At 39.9% G+C, this 24,822-nt stretch overlaps 1 pseudogene; it reads left to right on the forward strand.

The window, feature by feature from the left end:
* Positions 1 to 10,062: 10,062 nt before the first annotated feature.
* On the forward strand, positions 10,063 to 10,558 carry LOC106558408 (annotated as a pseudogene).
* The last annotated feature ends 14,264 nt before the right edge of the window (positions 10,559 to 24,822 follow it).

Genomic DNA, 24,822 nt, shown 5'->3' on the forward strand with positions numbered 1-24,822 from the left:
AGCTGAAAGCAGACGCTCAACCATTGAGTCATCCAGGTGCCCCATCAGCTGTGTTTCAATGTTATTTTTACTTACAGATTCTTAGCTTTGCAGTGGGGTGGGCGAAGGAGGTGTGCTCTGAAGTTCTGAGTAAACCTTAGTCTCAGGCACTGTATAAGGTGGTTTCGTAAGTGTGACTTTATACGTGTTTCTGGCATCTCACCAGATATAATGCTAGTTTTAACACTCATTCACGTCCTTCTTCCAGGAATAGTGTTCTGTTCTTTTCTTTTCCTTTCTCTCAAGTTGTAATACTATATTCTATTATTCTTGACGATAATACTTTTCCAGACTGAACCATTTTCACATTTTCGCTTTTCCCCCTATATTGTAATTCTAACATAAGCTTAGTGGTAGTTATTGCAGGATGCTCAGAGTTTAATTGATATGGATGAAAGAGCCTAAATTTGGGAGTCCAGCAGACCTGCATTCAAACCACAATTTGGCACTTGCTAGCTTTGGGAACCTTGTCAAGGAACTTAAATATTCAGCTTCCCCTGTGTCACTAACTTAGTTAGCTAGTCTCTTTCCTCTGTTGTTAATATTACAGGCAGCTGGATTGTAAATTAGCAGAATTTATGTTATATCAAAACAATAATTTGTTTCCCCTGGCTGAAAGGTGTTGAGTTCAATTACATGAGTATATCCATTAATTTTCCATTGCTGCTGGAACATATTTCCACAACTGTAGTGGCTTAGGACAATAAACATTTATTAAATCCTGCAATTCTAGTGGTTGGAAGTCCAAAAAGTGTCTTACTAGGCTAAAATAAAGGAGTCAGCAGGATGTGTTCCTTCTGGAGGCTCTAGGAGGAAATCCATTCCTTTGTCTTTTTTAGGTTCTAAGGGGCTGCCTGCATCCTTGGTTCATGGCTCCTTCCTGCATCATAGAAGTCAGAAGTGTGGCATCTTTAAATCTCTCTCTCGCTTTGACTCTCCTGTTTCTACTTATGAGGACCTTGTGATTACATTAGTCCCAACCTGATAACCCAGGATAATCTTATCTCATGATATTTAACTTAATCGTATCTGCAAAGTGTTTTTTGCAGTGTAAGTTAACATCTTCAGCTGTTTGGGGGATTAAGAAATAGACATGTTTGAGGAGAGCATTGTGTTTATCATAGTATATATAAAATTGGGGGGAGAGGTGTAAATATCCTTTGGCTATGAAGCAATGATACTTGCTTTTAAAAATATTTTAATTTAAATTAAATTTGCCAACATATAGTATAACCCAGTGCTCATCCCATCAGGTGCCCTCCTTAGTGCCCATCACCCAGCTAGAAGCAATGGTATTTCAATTTTTCAGTGGTTCTAAAGCCTAGCTCTGCTGCACAAACAAAAAAGACCCCACTCCCACATCAAATACAGGATCCGAGACCTTATCCTAGATTTCTAGGTGTAGAACCTTGGAGAATGTATTTCCAAGGAATCTTTTCCCTACATCCCTCCTCGAAATGAGTTTCTTTCTTTTTTTTTAAGATTTTATTTATTTATTCATGAAAGACACAGAGAGAGAGAGAAAGGCAGAGACACAGGCAGAGGGAGAAGCAGGCTCCATACAGGGAGCCCAATGTGGGACTCAATCCGGGACTCCAGGATCGCGCCCTGGGCCTAAGGTAGGTGCTAAACCACTGAGCCACCCAGGGATCCCCACAAAATGAGTTTCTAACACAGTAAGTCAATAAACCAGCATTTGAAGTTTTTCTTTACCTGCTTCCAATTGTAATAACTTATGGCATCACACTATTATTCCCAAAACATGTTTATGAAGTAATTTTCCCATATTGGTATACTACAAAGAAAAAGTCTGTGGCCAGAATTTTTAAGGATTTCATCATATTTTATTCTGCTCTTAGAGACTGTTAGGTGTTAGTATCTAAAGGCTCTGCAAATCCTGCAGTACACAAGCCTGGTTAACTTCATTTAACCTAATTTCTCCAAAACTTACTTAACTGCAAAACATTTTTCTGTACTTAATACTTAACAATATCCCACAGAAGACACTTTGATAAATGCTTCTCTAGGGTCCAATGAAAGAAAGACCAAGATTTTTGATTCCAAGGGGGAAGAGAATAAAGTATGGTTGCATTTTGGGAGATGGGATGTGAATGTTTTGGAGAAAGCTAGTAGTATCAAGTTACGTATATCTATGATGAGTCTAAAATATACTATATAAGTAAAATGTTCAACTCAGATTTGTAGGTATAAATTCTTCCTTGCCAATATTTTGCCTCGTTTATTTCAACTCCTAGCTTCTTGACTTTACTATTACTTGGTGTTCTGGCAAACAAACAATAAGCCACTTTTCTCATGATAAGAGACCGTGTGTATCTTTCCAGGTGTATTTTAGAGAAAACGGATTGCTTCGCTCTTAAAGCATGTATTGGCATTGGACACATACTGTTTTATACTTGTCTCCAGAAGATTCTTAATAAAAATTAGAATAGAGATGAGCTATTGAGACTTATGTCTGTGAAAGTGTCAGCAGCATTTGTGATGAGGTTTTCCAGAATGTAGACCAAAGAATCGTGTTCTTAAAATACTAATGAACACTGAGTACTAAAATATTGGGAACAACTGGAAAGTGGTATTCTGATTTGACCAATATCAAGATATAAAACATTTTAAGTAGATTTAATTTCTGTAAAACTATGAAAATAAAGGCAATCAATGTGCAGTGGTTAAGAGTGCAGAACTGGAACAAGCTTATCTGGATTAAAAGACCTCAGTTCTGCTATTACAAGTTGTAGGGTTTGGATAAGTGTCAATCTTTGTTTCCTTCAGCTGGTTCATATGTAAAATGGGGTAACAGTAGTATTCACTTCATAAGATGTTTCTGAAGATTCAATTAGTTAATATATGTATAACAGTTAGATTAGCTCCTGGTTTATATAATACCCTAAGCCCTGCTGTTATGATTTTTTTAAAGATTTATTTATTTGTTTGTTTATTTATTTATTTATTTATTTATTTATTTATTTATTTATTTATGATAGAGAGAGAGAGGCAGAGATGCAGGAGGAGGGAGAAGCAGGCTCCATGCCGGGAGCCCGACGCGGGACTCAATCCTGGGACTCCAGGATCACACCCTGGGCCAAAGGCAGGCGCTAAACTGCTGAGCCACCCAGGGATCCCCTGTTATGATTATTACTGCATTGAAAAGCATACACCAAATGATAGTGAATCTTCATGAGGTTTTTTTGGTTTTTGTTTTAAAGATTTTATTTTTAAGTAATCTCTCAATGCCCAACACAGAGCTTGAACTCACAAACCTAAGATCAGGAGTCCCGTGCTCCACTGACTGAGCCAGCCAGATATCTCCCTCTTGGGATTATTCTAAAACTTTTACTCTGCTCTTTGTCTCAGAGAAGTACGAATTTCAAATAAGTAAAGCTCAGTTTGGTGGGATTTTGTTAAAATTGGTTATTAAATAGATCTCAAAAAGTCAATGGCATTTTCTTTTTTCAATCAATGCATTTAATAATTTTATGAATTTTAAGTTTCAAAAATTGTATATTTTTTCAAAATCTCTTTTAAGATTGATAATAAAATACAGGAAGTAAGATTACTTTGTAGTTTTCATTAAAAAAAATGTTTACAGAAAGGAAAATCAACATCCTGAATGTCTTAATTGGTAAGGGCAAGCTGGTACTCTATGCTAGCTCATCTCAATTAGTAAGATCCACAATGAAAATTAAATCTTACTGTTTAGGGGCTACCTAGAAGCAAAATGAAAATAGCCTTCAGTTCAGAAACCTGAAGCACAGATTGGACAAATCCCTATTCTAAATTTTAGGATCTAGGTTGAGTATGGGAAATTTATCACTTAGTGCATTCTTTATTTAAATTGTTCTCTTTTAATAGCATTATAAATCATTTATCAATTTATTATAGAAATTTCATTCTGTATGTTAGTAAATTGAACACCAATAAAAATAAATTAAAAAAAACCACATTAACATATTCAAAAAAAAAAGAAATTTCAAATAAAATCAAACTGAATTAGAATAGGCAATCCAGTTTTGATTAAGAAATCCAGGCAAGTGAATCTTAGGGACATCATGATGTTATCATTATTTATTGTTGATAATATTATAATCCAAAACTTACTATGTGTTCGATTGCTCTAAATGCTTTACTTGCATAATCGCATTTAAAATTGCTCTAAATACTTTACTTGCATAATCACATTTAAGCCTCACAAATATCTTCCTGAAATAACTATTTTACTCATAGTACAGATGAAGAAATAGGTTTTAAGTGATTAAAGGCCTTATCCTTTGTTACATAGCTAGTGATCTGCAGAACCAAAATTTGAATAATACTGTCTGACACAAAGATGTATGCCATTAACCTCTACAGTATTAACTCCATCACAAAGCAAAATTAATTTTTTCTCTATTAAAAATATCAAGATGTTCATTTTTTATTAAGAGGAAGAAACATGTAGCTAATGAGTACGTGGTAGCTTTTAAGGAAATGGTATGATGTCTCAGCCTGAAGAGGGAAAGATGAAAAGAACAGGGATTTTGGAGTGAGAAAGAGCTGGAATTAAATCCGGACTTCACTGTTTATGAGCTGTGTGATCTATAAAGCAGAAACTAATGACAATAGAATTATCAGGAGGAATAATATAAGAAGATCTAGCAGAGAGCCTGGAGCAGGTTACTTAGTCAAAGAAATTAGCAATTTAAAGGCTCTAAGAAATATTGCAGTAAAAAAAACCCACAAATATTGAAGCCCATGTTTTTCAAGTGGAACTCCTTTTGAATGCCATTTATTTCACGGAGGCCAATGTTCCAGAGAAACAAGCTTGGGAAACTGAGTTAAAATAATTGCCATCTTCCTGGAGAGAGGATATTAATAGGGGTGCAATAGGAGTAGTAATGGAAAGGGAAAGGAGGGGAGAGATGCAGAACATACCATTTCAGATGATTCTACTGGCTTGAATTAATGATGAGGCATGAAGAAAGATAGAAGAGGAGTAAGGGTGAGTGATGTAAAAGTTGAAGCCTGAATTGAACTAAAGTATCTTCAATTTTGACTTGAGTATTTCTTTAAGATGTATTGTAATGTCTAATGTTGGAACTTTCTCTTCAGGCCTTCAGCATTTTGCAGGGAAGTGTCGTTGAAATAATGGGAATGGTGGGGCACTTGGGTGGCCCAGTCTGTTAAGCAGCTGACTCTTGATTTCGGCTCAGGTCATGATCTTACGGTCCCGGGATTGAGCCCCACCTCCGCTCTGCACTCAGCATGGAGTCTACTTCAGGATTCTCTCTCTTTCCCTCTGCCCCTCCCCCTACTTGCACACATGCGCTCTCTCTTTCTCTCAAATAACCAAACAAGTCTTTAAAGAAAAGAAATAATGGAGATGGAATGAATTGAGTTTGCTGACTTATGGCTCTAAGAATACTCTTGATGTCACGCCTGGATGTTTAGTCATATTGCATTTCTACATTGCCAGTGCTGTATGGAGAGGACCCAGAGACACAAATTATCTCATGAGTACATCATGTTTCTGAGAAATGTTGTGAACATTTACAGATCTTTGGATTTTGGATATGAAAGAATAAATGGTTTAGGAAATTTGTAAGTGGGGGATCCATCATGATTTAAGGAACCCTGTCTAATGGAGCATATTTGGATGTTTCTGGCAATGTGGTGGATGACAGCATCCTAACACAAAGACAGTTGTTTTCTATGTATTTCCTTAATTGAGATATTAGTGTTGCAAATTGTGAGGTGTATGAATGAATTTGAATGGACTATAAAAAATGTTTGATTTGGGTAACCTGCTGATTTCTTAATCAAGAGGAAACGAAGACAAAATCGTACAGCTGAAGGAGAAAGAAAGTTTGGAATGATCTCATTGCAGCCACATTTTCTCAGAAAATCATAATTATATAATAAATCCCCATGCACAACAATATTTCTTAATAGGAAAAAATGAGATCCATTGAAAATGAAAACATTCAGAATGCGTAGAAATGGAGCTAATTTTATAGCATTTCACTATTATGTATTGAAGTTTTTATTTTGTAAACACAAGCAATTTATTTCATAAAAGCAACCTAATTATTCCCTCTCCCTGCAAAAATGGGAAAATATCCTATAATTTACTCATTCCCACTCGGAGTTAAAGATATACTCCACAGATATGAAATGAGCCCATTCTTTTGAATGCTACTGGCTGACATTTACTGTTTAGGTGTTAGGATCTCTCTTTCACATTAGGACTCAACACCATCCTTGGAAGAGGGACAGAAAGCAAATAAAGGAAAAAGCAAAACACAGCCTGAAAGTAATTTCAACAATTTCCTATGCTTTGTTCTTCTCTTCTCTTACAAACATCAAAGAGTCAGCTGCTGTTTAAGATGATAAGGTGCGGAAAGGGAAACCTGGCAACATTCTTTGGTTTGAGCCAAACCTCTTTTTATTTCGTAGGCAAGGGCAGCAAGTCAGTGGAGATGATCTCAAACACAGCATGGTTGCTCGCATTCATCATTCTTCCATGCTATGAATTAAATGCCGAGTTACCTCTCACCAGCCATTATACTCCATAGTCATCCCGCTCCAATGAGTGAGGATTGTTTGGGTGGAGAAAAGTATTCAGAAGATTTCTTGTTGGAGCAGAATCCTGTCAAGGATCACATTTTTATGGCTTTTTGAATCCTCTCAATTAGAAATAAAGCTGAAGAGGTGGAAGTAAAGAGGGTTTCATAGTCATACCGACATTCAAGTAAAATACTAGTGAAAAAAATCATGAGTCCTTGGAATCTAAGGTGAAAAAGTATATATAATAGAAAAATATCTTCATTTTGTAAATCTTTCTAAGCATCCAAAACATGGATTTTGACATATAACTAGTTAAGCCTCACCCAGAGAATTGAAAATTTAGTGCCCATTCATTTGAAAACTGAAATTGTCCATTGCAACATTTCCTTGAATAGATGTCAACTGGCAAGGTCATTCTACTTAGGTAGTGTGTAGCTTACTACACACCATGTAATAGTGGACAGGTTAGTGTATGTGGATTCTGAAGGCAGACCCATCTACCAACTCTGCCATTTATTATCTAAATAATTTTGGAAATGTTACTTTTAAAAAATTATTTTTACTAAAAAGTTATAAAATATATTCTCATAGTAAAAATTCAAACAATAGGAGAGGGTACATAGAAAAGTCATTTCTCTACTCCCTGGTCCTACTGTAGTTTGTGTATCACTCCAGAAATGTTCATGTATTTGTAAGCATAAGTATTTTTCATTTAAAAAATATAAATAGGATCGCATTAGGAATATTCTTCTACAGTGTGTGTTTAAAAGATAATATTTCATGGATATTTTCCACATTATCACATCCAGACCGTCTTCATCTTTTTCAAGCCTGGATAATTGATTTACTCAGTTGTCTATCAATGGATGTTTGGATTAAACCCAGTATTTTATTCATAATATCTTTATGTACTGGCACATCATATAGCGGTGTGTGAGTATTGGGAGCAACTTCTCCTAAAGTTTACATTTTCCATTGACCAGAAGTGCAGATGATTGGATTTTTGAATGTTCAACGGCTGGGTTGGCAGTTGAAACGGAGTGCTCCGGATCTCATCAGTACTACAAGAATGGCGTCATTCTATGACAGTTCTTCATGACATGCTAATGTGGTCTTGGATCCCTTCAACTGGTGAAAGTGTAGCTTACACGTAAAAAGGTCACTGCTGCTTCATGTACAGGACATAACTAAAATATCTCAATGTGGACAGCGAAATAGAAAGAAATAAATGTTTTCAGTACACGTTCTAAATATTCATTTGGGGGATCCCTGGGTGGCGCAGCGGTTTGGCGCCTGCCTTTGGCCCAGGGCGCGATCCTGGAGACCCGGGATCGAATCCCACATCGGGCTCCCAGTGCATGGAGCCTGCTTCTCCCTCTGCCTGTGTCTCTGCCTCTCTCTCTCTCACTGTGTGCCTATCATGAATAAATAAAAATTAAAAAAATAAAATAAAATAAATAAATAAATAAATAAATATTCATTTGGTGTCAGTAACATGGTTTAAAATAAACTTGAAGACCATGGCAAGGTTTAGCTGTGTTGATGAGCCATTCCTTTACAAGAAAGATGGAAAATAAGAAATTTCTAATGTGCATTACTTCCAGACTGCATTACTCTTTGGAAACCTATGACTAATCAGAATTTTGTTATTGTTACATCTTTTTCCTTCACATCTACATCCACATCCACTAAAGCTCTTTTTTAAAAAGATTTTATTTATTTATTTATTTATTTATTTGAAAGAGAGAGAGAGAGAAAGAACAAGCCAGGAGGAGAGAAATTTAACTTGCTCTGATTTTTATCATTTATACTTAGGTTAATCAGTGCATTTAGAGCTTTACCTTTAATACTGTGGCTAGGATTGTTGATTATATTCCAACAATTGGAATACCACCCAATTAACAAACTATAGCTTGGTTAGCTGAAAGGCTACATTGTTAACCAGAGCAACCAAACCTTTTAAATAATCACGGAATCTTATTTTTAGGTTTTAATAATGTCTCTATTCATAAGAATATACATGCATAAGATAAAAGAAATGCAGCACTCACCCTTGGTAAATGACTTGATTGGTTGCCAGTTTGAATAAGAAATTATTTCACCATGAGGTCTATTCCTCAGTTTTATTTTTAATTTTATTTAGAAATGTAAAACACCAGTTTTTACACTTAAATTTTATATATCTAAATATTTCTTTTTCTTTTTGCACCGAGACACAAATTTCCCACTTCCAGCTTTATTGATATATATTTTACAAATGACATTGTTGAATGTTAAGATGTGCAATAGGATGATTGACGTATATATATGTGTATATATGTATATAGATTTGTGTGTGTGTGTGTGTGTGTGTATACACATATAGTTACCATTTTATTTTTGTGTTGACAATATTTAAGATCTACTCTCTTAGCAAATTCCGGGTATCCAATACAGTATTGTTAACTATAGTCACCATGCTGTACATTAGATTTTTAGAACTTATTTATGTTATAACTGGATGTTTGTACCTTTGATCAACATTTCACCATTTTTTAAAAAAGATTTTATTTATTTATTCATGACAGGCACAGAGAGAGAGAAAGGCAGAGACACAGGCAGAGGGAGAAGCAGGCCCTATGCAGGGAGTCCGACCTGGGGGACTCGATCCCAGGTCTCCAGGATCATACCCTGGGCTGAAGGTGGCGCTAGACCACTGAGCCACCAGGGCTTCCCCATTTCACCATTTTTTAAAAAAGATTTTATTTATTTATTCATGAGAGACACAGAGAGAGAGAGACAGAGACATAGGCAGAGGGACAAGCAGGCTCCCTGTGGGGAGCCAAATGCAGGACTTGATCCCAGGACCTCGGAATCACAACCGGAGCTAAAGGCAGATGCTCAACCACTGAGCCACCCAGTTGCCCCATCATTTCAGCATTAAAAAAAAAAGATTTAAGTAATTAACTTATTTAGCATGACTCAGGAGAAGAGCAGAGGGAGAGAGAAGCAGAGAGCGAGAACCTCAAGCAGACTCCAAGCTGAATGAGGAGCCTGATGTAGGGCTCAATCTCATGACCATGAGATCGTGACCTGAGCTGAAATCAGGAGTTGGATGCTTATCTAACTGAGCCACCCAGACGCTGCTCAACATTTCCCCTTTTCCTTCACTCACCAAGGCCTGGCAACCACCAATTTGTTCTCTGTTTCTGAGTTCAACGTTTTTAGATTCCACATATAAGTGAGATCATAAAACAGTATTTGTCTTTTGTTGTCAGACTTATTTCACTTAGCAAAATGCACTTAGGACTCATCCATGGGGTTTCAAGATACATAAAAAGATATACCTATATCTATATCTATATATATGTATATAGATATTTTTTATCCATTCATCTGTCAGCTGATGCTTAGGTTGTTTCCAAGTCTTGGCTATTGTAAACACTGCTGCAGTGAACACAGAAGTGCAGATATCTCAGTCTCTGTCTTCTCTGCACTGGGATCAGCTCCCCTGACATAGCCCTTCGTCTCCTGCAAATGGACACTTGGTCAAAGTTCATCTCTACCCCCTTCTTTGTCAGGAGCACCTCTCAGCTGTTGAGCTGATCACTGTCTGCAGTGGTCCTAAAGCCACCAGAAACACTGACAGAGGAGGGCCTCACAGCTTGGCAGCCCCAAGTCCCCTGATCTCACGTATTCCTATGGCAGCTTCTGAACCAGTGACACTTCAAGGAACATCAACATAGCAGCCGAGTTCATTGGGGCCGAGGCTGCCAAAGTAGGGGTGGCTGGTTCTGGGGCTGGAATTGGGACTGTGTTTGGGAGCCTCATCATTGGTTATGCCAGGAACCCCTCTCTGCAGCAATAGGTCTTCTCCTGTGCCATTCTGGGCTTTGCCCTCTTGGAGGCCATGGAGCTCTTATGCCTGGTGGTGGCCTTTCTCATCCTCTACCACGAGAGGGAGCCATCTCCACCCCCATAGGTCTTTCTCCTGTGTCTCATCTGCCCTGTTTGTTCCTTTTCCTATACCTCCCCAGGCACCCTAAGAGGAAGTGGCTGGCTTAGAGAGTTTGACAGAGAGATGACGAATAAATACTGTATTAATAAGAAAAAAAAAGAAGTGCAGATATCTCTTCAAGATACTGTTTTCATTTCCTATATATATACCCAAAAAGGAGATTAATGGATCATATGATGGTTCTATTTTTATTTTTTATTTTTTTTTTGAGGAATGCCCATACTATTTTCCACTGTGGCTGTACCAATTTGCATTCCCACCAACAGTGCACAGGGTTTCTCTGTACATCCTGGCCAACACTAGTTATTTCTTGTCTTTTTGATGATAGTCCTTTTATTTTATTTTTTTAAAGATTGTATTTATCTATTCATGAGAGAGAGAGGCAGAGACCCAGGCAGAGGGAGAAGCCGGCTCCATGCAGGGAGCCCGATGTGGGACTCGATCCGGGGTCTCCAGGATCACACCCCAGGCTGAAGGTGGTGCTAAACCCCTGAGCCGCCTGGTCTGCCCCCATGAGAGTCCTTTTATTTATTTATTTTTAATTTTTTTTTTATTTATGATAGTCACAGAGAGAGAGAGAGAGTGGCAGAGACATAGGCAGAGGGAGAAGCAGGCTCCATGCACCGGGAGCCCGACGTGGGATTCGATCCCGGGTCTCCAGGATCGCGCCCTGGGCCAAAGGCAGGCGCCAAACCGCTGCGCCACCCAGGGATCCCCATGAGAGCCCTTTTAATAGGTTACAGTGATCTCTCACTGTGGTTTGGATTTGCATTTCCCTGCTGATTAATGATGTTGAACACCTTTTCATGTACTTTTGAGCCATTTGTATGTCTTTTTTTTTTTTGGAAAAATGGCTATTCAATTCCTCAGCCTAGTTTTAAATCTGATTATCTGCTTTTTGCTGTTGAACTGTATGAATTCCATGTAAAGTTTTGATATTAACCCCTTATCAGAGATATGATTTGCAGATAGTTTATCTTCTGTAGATTTTCATTTTGTTGATTATGTATTTTGCTGTGCAGAAGCTTTTCAGTTTGATGTAGTCCTACCTGTTTATTTTGGTTTTCAGTGTATCCAAAAAATCTTCTCCAAGACCAATATCAAAGAGCTTTTTTGTTCTTTTCTTCTAGGAGTTTTATATTTTCGGGTCTCACATTCAGTCTTTACTATATTTATTTATTTATTCATCTATCTATTTGTTTATTTATCCTTACTATATTTAAAATTAATTTTGTGAGTGATGCAAGACAGGGGTCCACTTTAATTCTCTTTCATTCTTTTGTGGATATCCAGTGTTGCTTGGGCTGGGCTGTGGTGCTGGACCACGTGTGGGAGGCTCTTGGGGCTGACGCCAGGATCTTCAGATACATGACTTATCTTTTGAGGCTTCGGTTCTTCTATATGTTTAACAAAAACACTGTTTTGTAAATGAACAACATAACATTGTTGGCCAATCTCATATTCCAAAGGAACAGTTAATTAAAGAAAAGTCAGAAAATGAATGATAACAGGCCACTGACATACTTGGAGCCAGTGAGGAGAATTCTAAAGAAGTCTTCCTAATATGTTTTTACACGCTAAATGGATTGTTCTGTGTTCCCCAAAGCACACCTGAAGTGCTCACTTCCTCCTTTGTTGATTGACTTATGCATGTCTTGCCTCTTTCCAAATTGGGACTTCAGGTGACTTACAATGACGACACAGAGTACAATCAGAAATCCTTAACACAGGGAGAGACACCGAAACCAAGAAGTAGTTCGAGGAGAGGACAAAAACAAGGCCCAGAACTCCTGAATGAGGAAATCATGTCAATTATTCAGAGTTTGGCTCTGTGCTCTTTAGAGGCCAAGGCTGATCTGGGAATGAAATGGGTTCCAGAGCTCTTATTAGTGTTCGTAAGAGAAATAATGCCACTTTTTTTCCTGAATGGACTTACTTTTACTTTTGATTTCTTAGAGAAGTTTGTCACAGGAATGTTTGTATAAGGGGTATTAGGAACTGCCCCCTTGTATTATGAATGATAGATTAACCGGGGTATTAAAAACTCTAGAGACTTCTGTGTGTACCCTCTTTCCATGCTTTGATCTAGTGCTAATTTGCTCTCTATATCCCAAAAGCAGGACTCATTCCAACCTTTCACGTTCAAGGTGTTGCTCCTAAACTAGATTGTTTTTGCCCCTGTTACAAATTTTGCATTTGTACCAAATTCCAGTTTTCCAAAAGGAGTTAAGAATGCTGAGTCCCATGACATCTGGGTGTCTCAGCGGTTGAGTGTCTACCTTTGGCTCAGGTCGTGATCCCGGGAGTGCTGGGGTCGAGTCCCACGTCAGGCTCCCTGCATGGAGCCTGCTTCTCCCTCTGCCTGTGTCTCTGCCTCTCTCTGTGTGTGTCTCTCATGGATAAATAAGTGAAATCTTAAAAAAAATAATGCTGAGGCCGCAGGTGCTCAAACATTTGGCTCTGTTCTAGGAAGCTGGTATTTGGTTGCACATAGATGAATATAGTTTTGCTACTGTCATTTTCTTTTTCTTCAGCCAGTTACAGAATTTGAGGTTAGGGACAGTGAGTCTTTGGAGAAAATGTAGATTATGAAAAACAGGTTAATGAATATGAAGGAAAATATTCAAGTAATTCTGGAATGCCTTGACATAGTAACTTCATAGAAATGTCTCACGTTAGGAGTCTCTCATGTTCTGTCTCCCTCTCTGATATTTCCCACTCATTTTCTCTCTGTTCCCCTTTATTCCCTTTCACTATTTTTTTATATTCCCCAAATGAATGAGGCCATATAATGTTTGTCCTTCTCTGATTGACTTATATCTGGGAAACGAACAAGGGGTGGTGGAAAGGGAGGTGGGCGGGGGGTGGAGGTGACTGGGTGACGGGCACTGAGGGGGGCACTTGATGGGATGAGCACTGGGTGTTATGCTATATGTAGGCAAATTGAACTCCAATAAAATAAATAAAATAAAATAAAATAAAATAAAATAAAATAAAATAAATAACCTCTTTTTGAAAAAAAAAGAAAAGAAAAGAAATGTCTCACGTAAGTTGTTCATTGCCGTGAGGGCAATTTGCCATGATGTTTAAAAAATGTATTTGTTGCCAGACCTTCACATATTTGTACCCACTTCTAAAACTTAGGTCAATTTTTTGCCAGCAGACCATCTGGTTACCTTTCATAATTACCCGTGTTTCTTTTTTTTTTTTTAATTTTTATTTATTTATGATAGTCACAGAGAGAGAGAGAGAGGCAGAGACACAGGCAGAGGGAGAAGCAGGCTCCATGCACTGGGAGCCCGATGTGGGATTCGATCCCGGGTCTCCAGGATCGCGCCCTGGGCCAAAGGCAGGCGCCAAACCGCTGTGCCACCCAGGGATCCCAATTACCCGTGTTTCTTAATATTTTAGTAACCACCTTCCCCAAAATAGTATATAGACTGTATGTGTAGCTGTTATAATGAGAAAGCAAAACTCATAGGATGTACTTGAAAAGAAACGGTTTTGTTCTTCCTGCTGTTCTTTTAAATCTTTTCTGTGGCCCTTGGGTGCTTCCCCTGCCACAGATTTTAAGTCGGACAGAGTGTTTCTGGTCATTCCTATGTCATAGTTTCTTGATCACTGCAACTAAGACCAAACCAAACGAGCAGAACCACTCTCAGTTTGAGAATCACAGTGCCCTGCCCTGGGGTGCCTGGGTGGTGTCTGACTCTTGGTTTGGGCTCAGGTCGTGATCTCAGGGTCCTGAGATCGAACCCCACTTTGGCCTCCTTGCTCAGCGACAAGTCTACTGGAGAGTCTCTCTCTCTCTCCCTCTGCCTCCCCCACCCCGCACCTCTCTCTCTCTCTCTCTTCTCTCAAAAAAAAAAATATATATATCTTTTAAAAAAGAATGACAATGCCCTGTCCAATATTATTACTATTTCTTGAGTCGTCTTTTACCCTCCCACAAATTCTGCAATGCTCCAAAAGGAAGCCTGAAGTTGGGCCAGGCAGGAGTGGCCTCTTCCTTGAGGCTTTTCCCATCTACAGCTTCTATTTTTTTCCTTCTATCTTACCAACCATATTTCTGACTTTTCCACGGTTGGAGTACAAGGAACGAGAAGAAACAAGGGAAGCAGAAAAATTCTTATTTGGCATCGTCCTGGGGATCAGATATTGTACTGCCTGCGTCTGACATTAATTTAAAACTGCGTTACACTTCAACTTCCCCTTTCTGGATCTTTCCAACCTCCTCGGCCTGGACAAAATGTGGAGCTTAGGTCACCAGATTTAGTGCCTTTAAATCAGCTCTCCATTTCTTGTACACTCTGTGTTCTTTGAAAGTGTAAAATACCGGTTGATTGTGTCTTGCACCCTGCTAGGGACACGTGGATTTCTACGTTGCAGAAGAAGAGTAAGTGCTATCAGGTCTCCTGAGACTTGCCTTTAGGATGTCCTTGAATCGCTTCTCGGTAGATCTGTCCTTTTATCCGACTTCCAAATGCGCAGATATATGCTCAGACATTTTCCCATGTCCCCAGGGAACCCCCCCCCCCAAGCTAGCCTATGTTTTATTTCATTTGCTATCACTTTATCTGCTGTTGGGGATGCACTTCTTAACGCAGTTCTCAGCACTTTGGACATTTTCCTGTCCCCAAGTCCCCAGCAATCACCATTTCCCTTTATCTCTCTCCCAGGAAGTTGTCTTTTGCACCCTGTTGCATTAGGATCTCTGGGCATTCTTCTTACATACAAGCAACATACAAGACCGGTAGCTGTGAACAAATGTATAGACGTTTCTTAATGCCATCACTAACTTAATCCTAATATATCCTTGGCTCCTAACATTGCAACTAATAATGGTAGGAAAAATAAGAGCAGCCAACATCTACTCAGGATGTAGAAAGTTCCAAGCAGCTAACATTTACTCAGTATGTAGAATGTTCCAGGCACTGTTCTAAGTGCTTGTTATGTAGTAACATATGGAATGCCCCCAGCGACCTAGGGAAGGCACTCTTACACCGCTCAGTGTATGAAGAAGTTGATACATGGGGCGTCTCTGGGGGGGCTCAGTGGTTGAGTGTCTGCCCTCAGTTCAGGTCGTGACCCCAGGGTCCTGGGATCAAGTCCCACGTTGGGCTCCCAGTAGGGAGCCTGCTTCTCCCACTGTCTCTCTCTCTCTCTCTCTCTCTCTGTATGTCTCTCATGAATGCATAAATAAAATCTTTTTTAAAAAAAGATGTTGATACATGAGGAGTTCAGGAACTTACTCAAAGTCTGACAGCTATGATTGTGAGTTTGAAATCCACACTCAACCAATGTGCTAATAATAGCAGTCAAACAGCTTTTCAGTGGCTGATTATGAGTGTGTAGCGTCCTGCTTTCAGCTTGGTGCCAAGACTTTTTTTGTCAACCAGGCTACTTCTCAGGTGTTTGCTTTGGAGTTTTGTTTGCAGCCCTCTCATGCCTCCCTATGCCATAATTTTAAGTTCTGTGGAAACATTCCTTGGTTCCTCATCCCCTGTCGCATGGATCTCATCAACTAACTGGCTACAACTCAACCTTTCTGGAAAAAAAAAAAACAACAACAACAACAAAAAACCATTTCTGCTAAAAAAAAACCACACATTTCTCTGTGAAGACACCCCTCATTCTTGTGACTGGATCTGGTCCTTCCACTTAAAATTCATACGGCCCCGTGAATTTCTTCTTAGTCTTTATTACAATAATCCTTGTTGTAAGGGGCCGTTTTAATGCCTGTCTCATCCTCTGTGTTGCATACCCAAAAAGAGGGGGGACCATATCTGCCTTATGTACTAAGTACTGCTAAACAATGACCTCTCTTTTTTTCTGTTTTTTTTTGGGGGGGGGTGGGGAGAGTTGTGGGTTTTCTTTTATGTAGGACTCCCTTCACATGGGTCCATTTCACTCCTTCACTTTGTCATCAACTGATCCAAGCTGGACAGAACTTTCTGGTTTTCCTTTACTTCTGGTTAATCTAATGGATTTTCTGTCCATTTTATTTGATCCATCAAGCCCTGAATCTATATGAACCCTGACCTCAAGCAACTATAAGCCCAAAGGAAAAGAAATTAAAAAATCCTGAGAATAAGAGGTGCAGTGTGATAAATGCTGAGATGTATCTTATATCAGAGTTCGGAGCGTTTCTGAAATGGAGTAACACCTTAGACCCCCATAGCTATGCTGCAGTGTGTGTAGTGGATCCTCCTAATGCCCTCAATAGTTTTCTCTAAAAATGTTAGGAGGAAGAAAGTAAAAGTAGACTTTGGAACCTACTTTAACCTATGATTCCTGTCTCAAAAATAGTTTCTTTCTACACTACACCTGCCTCCTTCAGGAAATCGACACCGTTGCACAAAGCATCTCTTTCCTTTTTAGTTGTTCTTACTTGACGTAAGCACAGCTTTCAGCCTTGGCCGGATGAAGCAGGTTGTTTGCAAAAACAAAAGAGAAATCAGTGTTTTCTCAAATATAACTTCAGCCTAAAAATAGATAGTGGCTATTTTATTTGCAGTTCACACCTACCAGTCCTTCTTGTTGTTGGCCAAGCCCCATTCGGTTTTTGCGACACAGGAGAGACAGGTTGTGGGTGAGCGGAGGGCGAGAGCTCCATGCCTGTTAGCCCTGGCTGCTGCTGCAGAGCCTGGAAGGGCCCACCCTGTGTCTAGCACTGTCACTCAGCCCCATAGGGACAAGACAGTTTCTCTGCAGGTGGCAGCCACAGGCCCCTCACTGGGTGTCGATCCTCCCCTAAATTTCTAGATATGGGATCATGAAGATGCCTGGGCAGGCCTCAGATCCTCTCTTGAACATGCTTGTCTGTTTTGCAGGGTACTGGGACCTGCCTGTCTCTGAATTATGAATCTCTAGTTGTTGAATAATGAATTTTCCTTTGGGGAAGTTCCGTGTTTCCTCTGCTGCTCCTGGAGAATAGACTACCCATTATTTTCATGTGAAATACAAATTAATCCATTAGAAAATTCTTCAGGCAGTATGGTCTTGGAGCCTCATAAGAATCCTGGGAGTGAGGCTTGGCAAAGTCATTGACTGCTTATTTATTACACATGAGGAAACGGGCAAAGGGCAGAGCTAGCCTCAACGTGCTCTTAGCTTGTCACCAAATGATGATGTCCTCAGCCACTTCCAAAGGGGATTGAGTCATATTGACACGGACCATCAAATTCCTTATTTCCCACCTCAAAATGCCCCTAACCCTCTCTGTCCCACCTCAGAAAAATGAGTTCATTTTCTGTGCCAAGGATGACCCCCATGCTTGCGTTTAATTTGTCTTTTTCTGACTGTCTCTTAGAGGGAAGACCTCTAACCAAGTCTAAATCTTCTGTTTTGTAAACCATAACCTTTGATTATTGTAGTTTGCTCTTTTGATTTATTTCTGACAAAATGTTTTTCTGGCAGACTTACTGGTGAAGGCTCTTTCGTGGGCTGCTATCAATTAGGAAAGTTAGCCAAGGTTGGTTCAATTTATCACACTACTGGATCCATGTGCAAGGCAAACATTAGCGTGCTGCTTTTTGCAAAGCCTTATAATGGGGTTGGGGGCAGCATTGTGGTCAAGAAGGGAACACTGCCGGGACGCCTGGGTGGCTCAGTGGTTGAGCACCTGCCCCTGGCCCTGGACATGATCCATGGTCTCGAGATTGAGTCCCGCATCAGCTCCCTGCCTGGAGCCTGCTTCTCCCTCTGCCTGTGTCTCTGCCTTTCTCTCTCTGTGTCTTTCATGAATAAATAAATAAGATCTTAAAAAAAAGAAAGGAACACTGCCTTTGCTCAGCTCTTGATTTCAATGGATCAAAATCAAATGGATTTTGATTTCTGGATCATTTCAAGATCAAATGGATCTTGATTTCTGGATCTCATTCTCTTTATAAAAAGTATGTCACTGAGAAAATGTTATTTGTTTTGCCTAGTATGTTAACCCAATATCCTAGGTTTCATGGAAGCATGTGCTTGGGCCTTACAGTTAGGCCCGAGTGCAGTATGTTTCTATTTCTGATCCTCTGTTATGTTTGCCTCAAAATCAAATAGTCCCTGTAAATGTATCCCAGGAAAGAGAGAGCATCCCCATTCTCTCAGGCTACTTAGTAATTACTAAGGAAAAGAGACTGTTTCTCTTCCCTCTTTATTCTCTAAAACATGCTTGTGAAACTGGGCTATCTGATTCAGGGTCAGGAAATATACTGTTTTTCCCACGATGAGGGTAGCTGATTCAATAGGCAAAGAAAGGGCTCAGAGGATGCAATAATGAAAATAATTCCTTATGTCTATAGACTAATGTTCAGGGCAGTAACTACCACTTCCCCCACTTTTAAAGTCCAATATGTCAAATAAGAAGATAGCAATTAAATATACACACTAACTTTTGCTGCCCCTCATTTCCCATCTGGTTCAGGGATCCCTGTTCCACATATTCAGCGAATACTTGAGAGCCTTCAGTGTGTCAGGCACTGTACTTGGCACTGGGGGTAAGTCGTTAACAAAATTGACAGGACAGGGATCCCTGGGTGGCTCAGCAGTTTGGCGCCTGCCTTTGGCCCAGGGTGTGATCCTGGAGACCCGGGATCGAGTCCCACGACGGGCTCCCTGCAGGGAGCCTGCTTCTCCCTCTGCCTGTGTCTCTGCCTATCTCTCTCTCTCTCTGTCTCTCTCATGAATAAATAAATAAAATCTTTAAAAAAATGGACAGGAATCCCTGACCTCATGGTCTTGACCTTGTAGAGAAGGGAGACAGACAACAAAGGGATTATATGAATAAATTATAGTAATTTAGATGCTAATGAGTTCTATGGATAAAAATAAATCAGCGGAAGGGAAAAGGTGTGCTGAGGCGTTATGGTCATGAATTTATTTATTTATTTATTTATTTATTTATTTATTTATTGTCACGAATTTATTTTTTATTTTTTTTAAAGATTTTATTCATGAGAGACACACACAGAGGCAGAGACACAGGCAGGGGGAGAAGCAGGCTCCATGCAGGGAGCCCAACGTGGGACTCGATCGTGGGACTCGATCGTGGGACTCCAGGACCACACCCTGGGCTGAAGGTGTCGCTAAACCGCTGAGCCACCCGGACTGCCCTATTGTCACGAATTTAAATAGAGTGGTGGTGAAGGCCTCACCAAGAAGGTGTTATCTGAGCAGCCCCCAAGGGTAGGCTACAGGGCCACCTCTTATTTAGCTGTGTACTCTTAAGGGTGTGATTAACTTCTCTGAGCCTCAGTTTCCTCATTTCTTATTTATTCACTTAATTTTTAAAAAAGGTTTACTTATTTTTTCATGAGAGACACAGAGAGAGAGAGAGAGAGAGAGAGAGAGATTGAGAGGGGCAGAGACAGGCAGAGGGAGAGTTTTCTCATTTTTTAAATTAATTTTACTTGAGTGTAGTTGACACACAATGTAGCATTAGTTTCTGGTGTGCAGCATAGTGAGTCCACAAGTTTAAACATCATGCCGTGCTCACCACGAGCGTGGGGCCATCCGTCACTGTAGGCCGCTATTGCAGTACCATTGACCTTGTGCTGTGCCTTTCACTCCAGTGACCTATTCATTCCGTAACTGGAAGCCTGTTTCTCCCACTGCCTTTCGCCCATCTTGCCCATCCCCACCCCTTCCCCTCTGGCAACCATCAGTTTGTTCTCTGTGTTTACAGGTCTGATTTAATTTGTTTATTCTTTTTTTTTAAAGATTCCACATGGGAGTGAAATCATACAGTATTTGACATTCTCAGTCTGACTTATTTCATTTAGCATAGTACCTTCTAGCTCTGCCACATTGTCAAAACCGGCACGATGGCATCCTTTTTAGGGTTGTGTAGTATTCCATTGTATGAATGCACCACCTCATCCTTATCCATCCTTCTATTGATGGATTCTTAAGTTGCTTCCATATCTTTTTTTTATAATTAAATCCATTTTAATAGTGAAATGTTTTTAAACACATTTAAAGATCAGAGACTAATATAACATTTAATGTGTCAACGTATTTGTTTCAGATCTTCTTTTTTTTAATAATAAATTTATTTTTTATTGGTGTTCAATTTGCCAACATACAGAATAACACCAGTGCTCATCCCGTCAAGTGCCCCCCTCAGTGCCCGTCACCCATCCACCCCCACCCCCCACCCTCCTCCCCTTCCACCACCCTTAGTTCGTTTCCCAGAGTTAGGAGTCTCTCATGTTCTGTCTCCCTTTCTGATATTTCCCACTCACTTTTTTCTCCTTTCCCCTTTATTTCCTTTCACTATTATTTATATTCCCCAAATGAATGAGACCATATAATGTTTGTCCTTCTCCAATTGACTTACTTCACTCAGCATAATACCCTCCAGTTCCATCCACGTTGAAGTTGCTTCCATATCTTAAGTTGCTATTGTAAATAGTGCTGCAATACATCTACAGGTGCATATATCCTCTCACATTAGTGTTTTCATTATCTTTGTGGCTAGAGGATAATAGTTACCTCGCAGAGTTATTTTTAAAATTAAATGAGAGGATGTTAGGAAAGTACCTGTCACCCAGTAAATGATGAATAAATGGTAGTTTTATTAAAAATGAATCAGGGGATCCCTGGGTGGCTCAGCAGTTTAGCGCCTGCCTTCGGCCCAGGGCGTGATCCTGGGGTCCTGGGATCAAGTCCTATGTCGGGCGCCCTGCGTGGAGCCTGCTTCTCCCTCTGCCTGTGTCTCTGCACCCCCCCCTTTCTGTGTGTCTCTCATGAATAAATAAATAAATAATCTTTAAAAATAAAAAATTAAAAAAAAAATAAAAATGAATCCCTTCCAGTCATCTGAGCTCAAGTGTTTCCTAAAATGAATTAACGTGAGTTAGTGTTTTCTTTGTTGTCCTTCTGACGTATAGTTAACTTTTCAGTTAATTTTATCTCTTGGCTTCTGGATTTGCAAGGTGCCAGGTGGTTAAGAAGCATTAGAATTGTTATCTCCCATAATCAGTTGCACTGTCTGCCTAGGTAAGGGGACTTAATGAGTGGATTAGACTTGTCAGCCAGCTCCCTTGAGTTCATAGTTTCCTATGGAATATGGCAAAAGGAGCAGTAAATAGAAAGCTTTAAAAAAAAAGTTGCCATGAGACAGGAAGAGCCCAAAACACAAACGTGGCTTCAAAGAGATTGAAACATGACCTAGCTATAAATAGGTGTATACAGAACCAATCTAGCTTAATAAAATGAACACCGGTTTTGTTCTAAATGCCACAGTGACTTTGCCCAGTGCCAACAGAAAGATTAAATTGAAATGTTACAAGAAACAAAGTAATCAAATGTAATTAGGAGGAGAAAATGAATCCAATAGAAATATTTCCCAGGCTGAAAATTGATATAGTAAACAGCAATAATGCGTTCATGTCCAAAGGGCCGCATAATTTAGGGAACTAGATTTTCCTGGAAGAACTCTCACAGTGATTTAGATGTAGGATCTTTCTCTGAAGTCTTCCAAAATTTTAAGTGTTCCTAAATACCTGACATTCGTCTTGGTAATGTAGGGGAGGAAAATAATTTTCCTTCTACTCTTCTAGGTTCTTGAATGAGACCCCTCCCCCATGGTAATAAAAGACAGATGAATGGGAGAAAAACAAACTGAAGATGAATAACATAGGTACCTCCTGTATACATGGGAGAGACCCAGGAAAACTGAGTAACTCCCTGATTTGGCCCAAGCCACCACCTTAAGTATCATCTCCAGCCAAAGACAAATGGAAGGGATAGGGACGCAGTTATGAGAAGTTATTAGGAAAAGCCCGATAAACAGGGGTATGACTGTTACACAGATTTAAGTTACTGTCTTCTCCATTGATGACAGTTTCCAGAGATTTACAGTTATCCTCTTCTTCCCGGTACAGAGAGGGAGACACCCTTGCAAACGGAGAGTTCCCTTATACTTGTACATGTCTCTTACAAAGGGGTATCTTTTAATTGGTTTTCTGAGCTTCTCTTGTGTCTGCTTTTTAAAAATAACCAGTCTTGGGCTGCCTGGGTGGCTCAGTCGGTTAAGTGTCTGACTCTTAATTTCGGCTCAGGTCAATGACCTCAGGGTCCTGGGACGGTCCCTGCATTGGGCTCTGTTTTCAATGGGGAGTCTACTTGTCTCCCTCTCCCTCTGCTCCTCTCCCTGTTCTCTCTCTCTCTCTCTCTCTCTCTTTTAAATAAATAAATAAATCTTAAAAAAAATAACCAGCCTTGGGGGCACCTAGGTCATTTGTGCATCTGGCTCTTGATCTCGGTTCGGGTCTTGATCTCATGGTCATGAGTCTGAGCCCCATGCTGGGCTTTTTGTGCTGGGCTTTGTGGAGCCTACTTAAAAATATATACATTAACCAGCCTAAAATAATCCTTATGCCAAAGAGGAATGTTTTGTAGTGGCAATTTTTTCTCCCCTTCAGTAACATGACCTGGAAATGTGACATTCACTCTCATTCAGGAAACTTGAGGATGGAAGTAAAGGTTTGTAATGAATGTGGAGGTCAGGGTGGTCCCAGGACACTGAAACTTCGAGGCTCAAATGGTAGTAAGTAGGGGAGACTATAGAACAATGGAAAAGGTATGAACTCTGGAACCAGGTGTTGGTGTAATGGCTCTGTTTTGTATGTACTAGATATTTGACCTATCCTCTCTGTGCTCAGGTCTTTTTTAATCTCTAAAATAGGGAATAAAGGGGAAAGGAGAAAAAATGAGTGGGAAATATCAGAAAGGGAGACAGAACATGAGAGACTCCTAACTGTGGGAAACGAACTAGGGGTGGTGGAAGGGGAGGAGGGCGGGAGGTGGGGGTGACTGGGTGACGGGCACTGAGGGGGGGCTTGATGGGATGAGCACTGGGTGTTATTCTATATGTTGGCAAATTGAACACCAATAAAAAATAAATTTATAAAAATAAAAAAATAAATAAAATATTATGTTCAGCAATTTCATGTTTGAGCCAAATCGTACCTACCCTAAAGGTAGTCTATTAAGGGATTGAGTTAATCAACAGGAAGTGATTAAAATAGTGTGTGAAACATAGTAAGTCCTATTCTAAGTATTATTATAACCAGGTCATCTAGTGAAGCAAAAGTCTATTGGCTGGCCAGTGAGGATTTATCGCTCTGGTTGATTGTTCACCATGAAGCCTACAGGTCAGCCCTATGGAAAGGGAAGCTATAAAAGATGAGTCCTACTGAATCAGATTGGCCCCATTTTTCACTCCCTCTCTGTTTGGTCAGAATCATGACAGTAGGGATAGCATCCCTACTAGAATTTATGATAACTTTGGAGCCATTGATGAAAGAATGCATTGTTTCATTTTGTTTTGTTCCCAGTAGGGTATAGTTGTATATACTGGGAGAATTTACCTCCAGACTTGGTTTGCTACTTTTAAAAATATATATTTTATTTATTTATTCATGAGAGACACACAGAGAGGCAGAGACACGGGGAGAAGTAGGCTCCACAAAGGGAGCTTGATGTGGGACTCGATCCCGGGTCCCCAGGATCACACCCTGGGCTGAAAGCAGGCGCTACACCGCTAAGCCACACGGGCTGCCTGGTTTACTACTTTAATGCAATGTGCTTTTTCCCATCTTCCTGAAACAGATTTAGTCCCATGTTTGAAATTATATCTGTGAACTCAGGTCTCCAAAATGTGTGCCTCTGTCCCCCGAGTTCTCGCCTGCATCCAGATGTTTGTGTACAAAGGTCTACTCTGCATCTCAACATAGATGTTTGACATCTCAAACTTGTGTCCAAAACTAAGCTTTCTATTCCTTCTGTAAACCTCCTCTGTCTCATTAAATGCCAGCTCCACGTTTCCAGGTGCTTTGGCAGCAAAATATTGGTGTCATTCTTGGTTTTTCTCATTCTCTTCCACCTCGTAATAAATCTGACATATTTATATTTTTGAATGACATACATTCAAAACATATCTGGATTCTGACCACTTCTCACCGACTACACCAAGGATATCCTTGTCTAAATCACCACTTAGGATTTTTCTAATTGCTTTGTCTCTTATTCTCATCCCACACAACAGAGAAAGTGATCCTTTGGCAACATAAAACAGCTCATGCCACATCTTTACTTTCGGCTCTCCAGTGGCTTCCCGTCTCATCCAGAACAAGCTCCAATGTCCGTACTAGTATCTCATGGTATGTTCTCATCGTCTCATACCATCTGCCCCTGTTGACCTCTCTGACCTTATCTCTTCCCACTGTCCCCTT

Source organism: Canis lupus, chromosome X (assembly GCF_011100685.1).
Source record: "Canis lupus familiaris isolate Mischka breed German Shepherd chromosome X, alternate assembly UU_Cfam_GSD_1.0, whole genome shotgun sequence".
Taxonomy (NCBI): Eukaryota; Metazoa; Chordata; class Mammalia; order Carnivora; family Canidae; genus Canis; species Canis lupus.